The sequence below is a fragment of the Taudactylus pleione genome, unplaced genomic scaffold (genome assembly GCF_031769625.1).
Source record: "Taudactylus pleione unplaced genomic scaffold, aTauple2 ptg000454l, whole genome shotgun sequence".
Classification (NCBI taxonomy): Eukaryota; Metazoa; Chordata; class Amphibia; order Anura; family Myobatrachidae; genus Taudactylus; species Taudactylus pleione.
In genome coordinates, this window is record NW_028284856.1 from 2,604,807 (window position 1) to 2,612,488 (window position 7,682).

General features: G+C 36.6%; 3 non-coding genes across 3 annotated transcripts; all 3 read left to right on the top strand.

Moving 5' to 3' along the window:
* The first annotated feature begins 1,207 nt into the window (after positions 1–1,207).
* TRNAK-UUU (transfer RNA lysine (anticodon UUU)) lies at positions 1,208–1,280 on the top strand. The gene has a single exon. It is a non-coding gene; the product is annotated as a tRNA-Lys (tRNA).
* A 2,640-nt stretch (positions 1,281–3,920) lies between these two features.
* On the top strand, positions 3,921–3,993 carry TRNAK-UUU (transfer RNA lysine (anticodon UUU)). Its single transcript has one exon. It is a non-coding gene; the product is annotated as a tRNA-Lys (tRNA).
* Positions 3,994–7,303: 3,310 nt separating this feature from the next.
* TRNAK-UUU (transfer RNA lysine (anticodon UUU)) lies at positions 7,304–7,376 on the top strand. The gene has a single exon. It is a non-coding gene; the product is annotated as a tRNA-Lys (tRNA).
* Positions 7,377–7,682: the final 306 nt, after the last annotated feature.

The following is a 7,682-nucleotide window of genomic DNA, read 5'->3' on the forward strand; positions in this document are numbered from 1 at the left end:
CAACCAAGAGGCAAATTAAATGTATTTCATCAATAGACACTAAATGTCAAGCTATTCAGATCATACTTTTAGTGATAGAGAGATTTTCCTTCTTTAGTAATTGCACAGTAGTTGTCACCATTTGAATTTACTTGTTTTTAGTATTACGAACTTTCTGTAGGTTTGCGACTGACTCCAGAAGAGGCTGGAGTCGGTAAAACATCAGAACTTTAATCTGAGGGTCCAGGTTTCAAGTCCCTGTTCGGGCAAGTGTCTTTTAAGCAATGTGTCATTTTTGTGAAATGGATCATAGTGCAGAGTGGGAAAATCACAAACTGTTTAAGAATGTACACCTTCAACCAAGAGGCAAATTAAATGTATTTCATCAAGATACACTAAATGTCAAGCTTTTCAGTTCATACTTTTAGTGATAGAGAGATTTTCCACCTTTAGTAATTGCACAGTAACTAGTAGTTGTCATCATTTGAAATGACTTGTTTTTTGTATTACGAACTTTCTGCATTTTTGCGACCTATTACAGAAGAGTCTGGGTAGCTCAGTCGGTAGAGCATCAGACTTTAAATCTGATGGTCCAGGGTTCATGTCCCTGTTCAGGCGAGTGTCTTTTAAGCAATGTGTCATTTTGTGAAATGGAACATAGTGCAGAGTGGGAAAATCACAAACTGTTTAAGAATGTACACCTTCAACCAAGAGGCAAATTAAATGTATTTCATCAATAGACACTAAATGTCAAGCTATTCAGATCATACTTTTAGTGATAGAGAGATTTTCCTACTTTAGTAATTGCACAGTAGTTGTCACCATTTGAATTTACTTGTTTTTAGTATAACGAAGTTTCTGTAGGTTTGCGACAGACTCCAGAATAGCCTGGTGTCGGTAAAACATCAGAACTTTAATCTGAGGGTCCAGGGTTCAAGTCCCTGTTCGGGCAAGTGTCTTTTAAGCAATGTGTAGTTTTTGTGAAATGGATCATAGTGCAGAGTGGGAAAATCACAAACTGTTTAAGAATGTACACCTTCAACCAAGAGGCAAATTAAATGTATTTCATCAAGATACACTAAATGTCAAGCTTTTCAGTTCATACTTTTAGTGATAGAGAGATTTTCCAACTTTAGTAATTGCACAGTAACTAGTAGTTGTCATCATTTGAAATAACTTGTTTTTTGTATTACGAACTTTCTGCATTTTTGCAACCTATCACAGAAGTGCCTGGATAGCTCAGTCGGTAGAGCATCAGACTTTTAATCTGAGGGTCCTGGGTTCAAGTCCCTGTTTGGGCGAGTGTCTTTTAAGCAATGTGTCATTTTGTGAAATGGAACATAGTGCAGAGTGGGAAAATCACAAACTGTTTAAGAATCTACACCTTCAACCAAGAGGCAAATTAAATGTATTTCATCAATAGACACTAAATGTCAAGCTTTTCAGATCATACTTTTAGTGATAGAGAGATTTTCCTACTTTAGTAATTGCACAGTAGTTGTCACCATTTTAATTGACTTGTTTTTAGTATTATGAACTTTCTGTAGGTTTGCAACAGACTACAGAAAAGCCTGGAGTCGGTAAAACATCAGAACTTTAATCTGAGGGACCAGGGTTCAAGTCACTGTTCAGGCGAGTGTCTTTTAAGCAATGTGTCGTTTTTGTGAAATGGAACATAGTGCAGAGTGGGAAAATCACAATCTGTTTAAGAATCTACACCTTCAACCAAGAGGCAAATTAAATGTATTTCATCAATAGACACTAAATGTCAAGCTATTCAGATCATACTTTTAGTGATAGAGAGATTTTCCTACTTTAGTAATTGCACAGTAGTTGTCACCATTTGAATTTACTTGTTTTTAGTATTACGAACTTTCTGTAGGTTTGCGACTGACTCCAGAAGAGCCTGGAGTCGGTAAAACATCAGAACTTTAATCTGAGGGTCCAGGTTTCAAGTCCCTGTTCGGGCGAGTGTCTTTTAAGCAATGTGTCATTTTTGTGAAATGGAACATAGTGCAGAGTGGGAAAATCACAAACTGTTTAAGAATGTACACCTTCAACCAAGAGGCAAATTAAATGTATTTCATCAAGAGACACTAAATGTCAAGCTTTTCAGTTCATACTTTTAGTGATAGAGAGATTTTCCTACTTTAGTAATTGCACAGTAGTTGTCACCATTTGAATTTACTTGTTTTTAGTATTACGAACTTTCTATAGGTTTGCGACAGACTCCAGAAGTGCCTGGAGTCGGTAAAACATCAGAACTTTAATCTGAGGGTCCAGGGTTCAAGTCCCTGTTCAGGCGAGTGTCTTTTAAGCAATGTGTCGTTTTTGTGAAATTGAACATAGTGCAGAGTGGGAAAATCACAAACTGTTTAAGAATGTACACCTTCAACCAAGAGGCAAATTAAATGTATTTCATCAAGAGACACTAAATGTCAAGCTTTTCAGTTCATACTTTTAGTGATAGAGAGATTTTCCTACTTTAGTAATTGCACAGTAACTAGTAGTTGTCATCATTTGAAATTACTTGTTTTTTGTATTACGAAGTTTCTGTAGGTTTGCGACAGACTCCAGAATAGCCTGGAGTCGGTAAAACATCAGAACTTTAATCTGAGGGTCCAGGGTCCAAGTCCCTGTTCGGGTGAGTGTCTTTTAAGCAATGTGTAGTTTTTGTGAAATGGAACATAGTGCAGAGAGGGAAAATCACAAACTGTTTAAGAATCTACACCTTCAACCAAGAGGCAAATTAAATGTATTTCATCAATAGACACTAAATGTCAAGCTATTCAGATCATACTTTTAGTGATAGAGAGATTTTCCTTCTTTAGTAATTGCACAGTAGTTGTCACCATTTGAATTTACTTGTTTTTAGTATAACGAAGTTTCTGTAGGTTTGCGACAGACTCCAGAATAGCCTGGTGTCGGTAAAACATCAGAACTTTAATCTGAGGGTCCAGGGTTCAAGTCCCTGTTCGGGTGAGTGTCTTTTAAGCAATGTGTAGTTTTTGTGAAATGGATCATAGTGCAGAGTGGGAAAATCACAAACTGTTTAAGAATGTACACCTTCAACCAAGAGGCAAATTAAATGTATTTCATCAAGATACACTAAATGTCAAGCTTTTCAGTTCATACTTTTAGTGATAGAGAGATTTTCCAACTTTAGTAATTGCACAGTAACTAGTAGTTGTCATCATTTGAAATGACTTGTTTTTTGTATTACGAACTTTCTGCATTTTTGCGACCTATTACAGAAGAGTCTGGATAGCTCAGTCGGTTGAGCATCAGACTTTAAATCTGATGGTCCAGGGTTCATGTCCCTGTTCAGGCGAGTGTCTTTTAAGCAATGTGTCATTTTGTGAAATGGAACATAGTGCAGAGTGGGAAAATCACAAACTGTTTAAGAATGTACACCTTCAACCAAGAGGCAAATTAAATGTATTTCATCAATAGACACTAAATGTCAAGCTATTCAGATCATACTTTTAGTGATAGAGAGATTTTCCTACTTTAGTAATTGCACAGTAGTTGTCACCATTTGAATTTACTTGTTTTTAGTATAACGAAGTTTCTGTAGGTTTGCGACAGACTCCAGAATAGCCTGGAGTCGGTAAAACATCAGAACTTTAATCTGAGGGTCCAGGGTTCAAGTCCCTGTTCGGGTGAGTGTCTTTTAAGCAATGTGTAGTTTTTGTGAAATGGATCATAGTGCAGAGTGGGAAAATCACAAACTGTTTAAGAATGTACACCTTCAACCAAGAGACAAATTAAATGTATTTCATCAAGAGACACTAAATGTCAAGCTTTTCAGTTCATACTTTTAGTGATAGAGAGATTTTCCAACTTTAGTAATTGCACAGTAACTAGTAGTTGTCATCATTTGAAATAACTTGTTTTTTGTATTACGAACTTTCTGCATTTTTGCAACCTATCACAGAAGTGCCTGGATAGCTCAGTCGGTAGAGCATCAGACTTTTAATCTGAGGGTCCTGGGTTCAAGTCCCTGTTTGGGCGAGTGTCTTTTAAGCAATGTGTCATTTTGTGAAATGGAACATAGTGCAGAGTGGGAAAATCACAAACTGTTTAAGAATCTACACCTTCAACCAAGAGGCAAATTAAATGTATTTCATCAATAGACACTAAATGTCAAGCTTTTCAGATCATACTTTTAGTGATAGAGAGATTTTCCTACTTTAGTAATTGCACAGTAGTTGTCACCATTTTAATTGACTTGTTTTTAGTATTACGAACTTTCTGTAGGTTTGCGACAGACTACAGAAAAGCCTGGAGTCGGTAAAACATCAGAACTTTAATCTGAGGGACCAGGGTTCAAGTCACTGTTCAGGCGAGTGTCTTTTAAGCAATGTGTCGTTTTTGTGAAATGGAACATAGTGCAGAGTGGGAAAATCACAATCTGTTTAAGAATCTACACCTTCAACCAAGAGGCAAATTAAATGTATTTCATCAATAGACACTAAATGTCAAGCTATTCAGATCATACTTTTAGTGATAGAGAGATTTTCCTACTTTAGTAATTGCACAGTAGTTGTCACCATTTGAATTTACTTGTTTTTAGTATTACGAACTTTCTGTAGGTTTGCGAATGACTCCAGAAGAGCCTGGAGTCGGTAAAACATCAGAACTTTAATCTGAGGGTCCAGGTTTCAAGTCCCTGTTCGGGCGAGTGTCTTTTAAGCAATGTGTCATTTTTGTGAAATGGAACATAGTGCAGAGTGGGAAAATCACAAACTGTTTAAGAGTCTACACCTTCAACCAAGAGGCAAATTAAATGTATTTCATCAATAGACACTAAATGTCAAGCTATTCAGATCATACTTTTAGTGATAGAGAGATTTTCCTACTTTAGTAATTGCACAGTAGTTGTCACCATTTGAATTTACTTGTTTTTAGTATTACGAACTTTCTGTAGGTTTGCGACTGACTCCAGAAGAGCCTGGAGTCGGTAAAACATCAGAACTTTAATCTGAGGGTCCAGGTTTCAAGTCCCTGTTCGGGCGAGTGTCTTTTAAGCAATGTGTCATTTTTGTGAAATGGAACATAGTGCAGAGTGGGAAAATCACAAACTGTTTAAGAATGTACACCTTCAACCAAGAGGCAAATTAAATGTATTTCATCAAGAGACACTAAATGTCAAGCTTTTCAGTTCATACTTTTAGTGATAGAGAGATTTTCCTACTTTAGTAATTGCACAGTAGTTGTCACCATTTGAATTTACTTGTTTTTAATATTACGAACTTTCTATAGGTTTGCGACAGACTCCAGAAGTGCCTGGAGTCGGTAAAACATCAGAACTTTAATCTGAGGGTCCAGGGTTCAAGTCCCTGTTCAGGCGAGTGTCTTTTAAGCAATGTGTCGTTTTTGTGAAATTGAACATAGTGCAGAGTGGGAAAATCACAAACTGTTTAAGAATGTACACCTTCAACCAAGAGGCAAATTAAATGTATTTCATCAATAGACACTAAATGTCAAGCTTTTCAGTTCATACTTTTAGTGATAGAGAGATTTTCCTACTTTAGTAATTGCACAGTAACTAGTAGTTGTCATCATTTGAAATGACTTGTTTTTTGTATTACGAAGTTTCTGTAGGTTTGCGACAGACTCCAGAATAGCCTGGAGTCGGTAAAACATCAGAACTTTAATCTGAGGGTCCAGGGTCCAAGTCCCTGTTCGGGTGAGTGTCTTTTAAGCAATGTGTAGTTTTTGTGAAATGGAACATAGTGCAGAGAGGGAAAATCACAAACTGTTTAAGAATCTACACCTTCAACCAAGAGGCAAATTAAATGTATTTCATCAATAGACACTAAATGTCAAGCTATTCAGATCATACTTTTAGTGATAGAGAGATTTTCCTTCTTTAGTAATTGCACAGTAGTTGTCACCATTTGAATTTACTTGTTTTTAGTATTACGAACTTTCTGTAGGTTTGCGACTGACTCCAGAAGAGGCTGGAGTCGGTAAAACATCAGAACTTTAATCTGAGGGTCCAGGTTTCAAGTCCCTGTTCGGGCAAGTGTCTTTTAAGCAATGTGTCATTTTTGTGAAATGGATCATAGTGCAGAGTGGGAAAATCACAAACTGTTTAAGAATGTACACCTTCAACCAAGAGGCAAATTAAATGTATTTCATCAAGATACACTAAATGTCAAGCTTTTCAGTTCATACTTTTAGTGATAGAGAGATTTTCCAACTTTAGTAATTGCACAGTAACTAGTAGTTGTCATCATTTGAAATGACTTGTTTTTTGTATTACGAACTTTCTGCATTTTTGCGACCTATTACAGAAGAGTCTGGATAGCTCAGTCGGTAGAGCATCAGACTTTAAATCTGATGGTCCAGGGTTCATGTCCCTGTTCAGGCGAGTGTCTTTTAAGCAATGTGTCATTTTGTGAAATGGAACATAGTGCAGAGTGTGAAAATCACAAACTGTTTAAGAATGTACACCTTCAACCAAGAGGCAAATTAAATGTATTTCATCAATAGACACTAAATGTCAAGCTATTCAGATCATACTTTTAGTGATAGAGAGATTTTCCTACTTTAGTAATTGCACAGTAGTTGTCACCATTTGAATTTACTTGTTTTTAGTATAACGAAGTTTCTGTAGGTTTGCGACAGACTCCAGAATAGCCTGGAGTCGGTAAAACATCAGAACTTTAATCTGAGGGTCCAGGGTTCAAGTCCCTGTTCGGGTGAGTGTCTTTTAAGCAATGTGTAGTTTTTGTGAAATGGAACATAGTGCAGAGAGGGAAAATCACAAACTGTTTAAGAATCTACACCTTCAACCAAGAGGCAAATTAAATGTATTTCATCAATAGACACTAAATGTCAAGCTATTCAGATCATACTTTTAGTGATAGAGAGATTTTCCTACTTTAGTAATTGCACAGTAGTTGTCACCATTTGAATTTACTTGGTTTTAGTTTTACGAACTTTCTATAGGTTTGTGACAGACTCCAGAAGAGCCTGGAGTCGGTAAAACATCAGAACTTTAATCTGAGGGTCCAGGTTTCAAGTCCCTGTTCGGGCGAGTGTCTTTTAAGCAATGTGTCATTTTTGTGAAATGGATCATAGTGCAGAGTGGGAAAATCACAAACTGTTTAAGAATGTACACCTTCAACCAAGAGACAAATTAAATGTATTTCATCAAGAGACACTAAATGTCAAGCTTTTCAGTTCATACTTTTAGTGATAGAGAGATTTTCCAACTTTAGTAATTGCACAGTAACTAGTAGTTGTCATCATTTGAAATAACTTGTTTTTTGTATTACGAACTTTCTGCATTTTTGCAACCTATCACAGAAGTGCCTGGATAGCTCAGTCGGTAGAGCATCAGACTTTTAATCTGAGGGTCCTGGGTTCAAGTCCCTGTTCGGGCGAGTGTCTTTTAAGCTATGTGTCATTTTGTGAAATGGAACATAGTGCAGAGTGGGAAAATCACAAACTGTTTAAGAATCTACACCTTCAACCAAGAGGCAAATTAAATGTATTTCATCAATAGACACTAAATGTCAAGCTTTTCAGATCATACTTTTAGTGATAGAGAGATTTTCCTACTTTAGTAATTGCACAGTAGTTGTCACCATTTTAATTGACTTGTTTTTAGTATTACGAACTTTCTGTAGGTTTGCGACAGACTACAGAAAAGCCTGGAGTCGGTAAAACATCAGAACTTTAATCTGAGG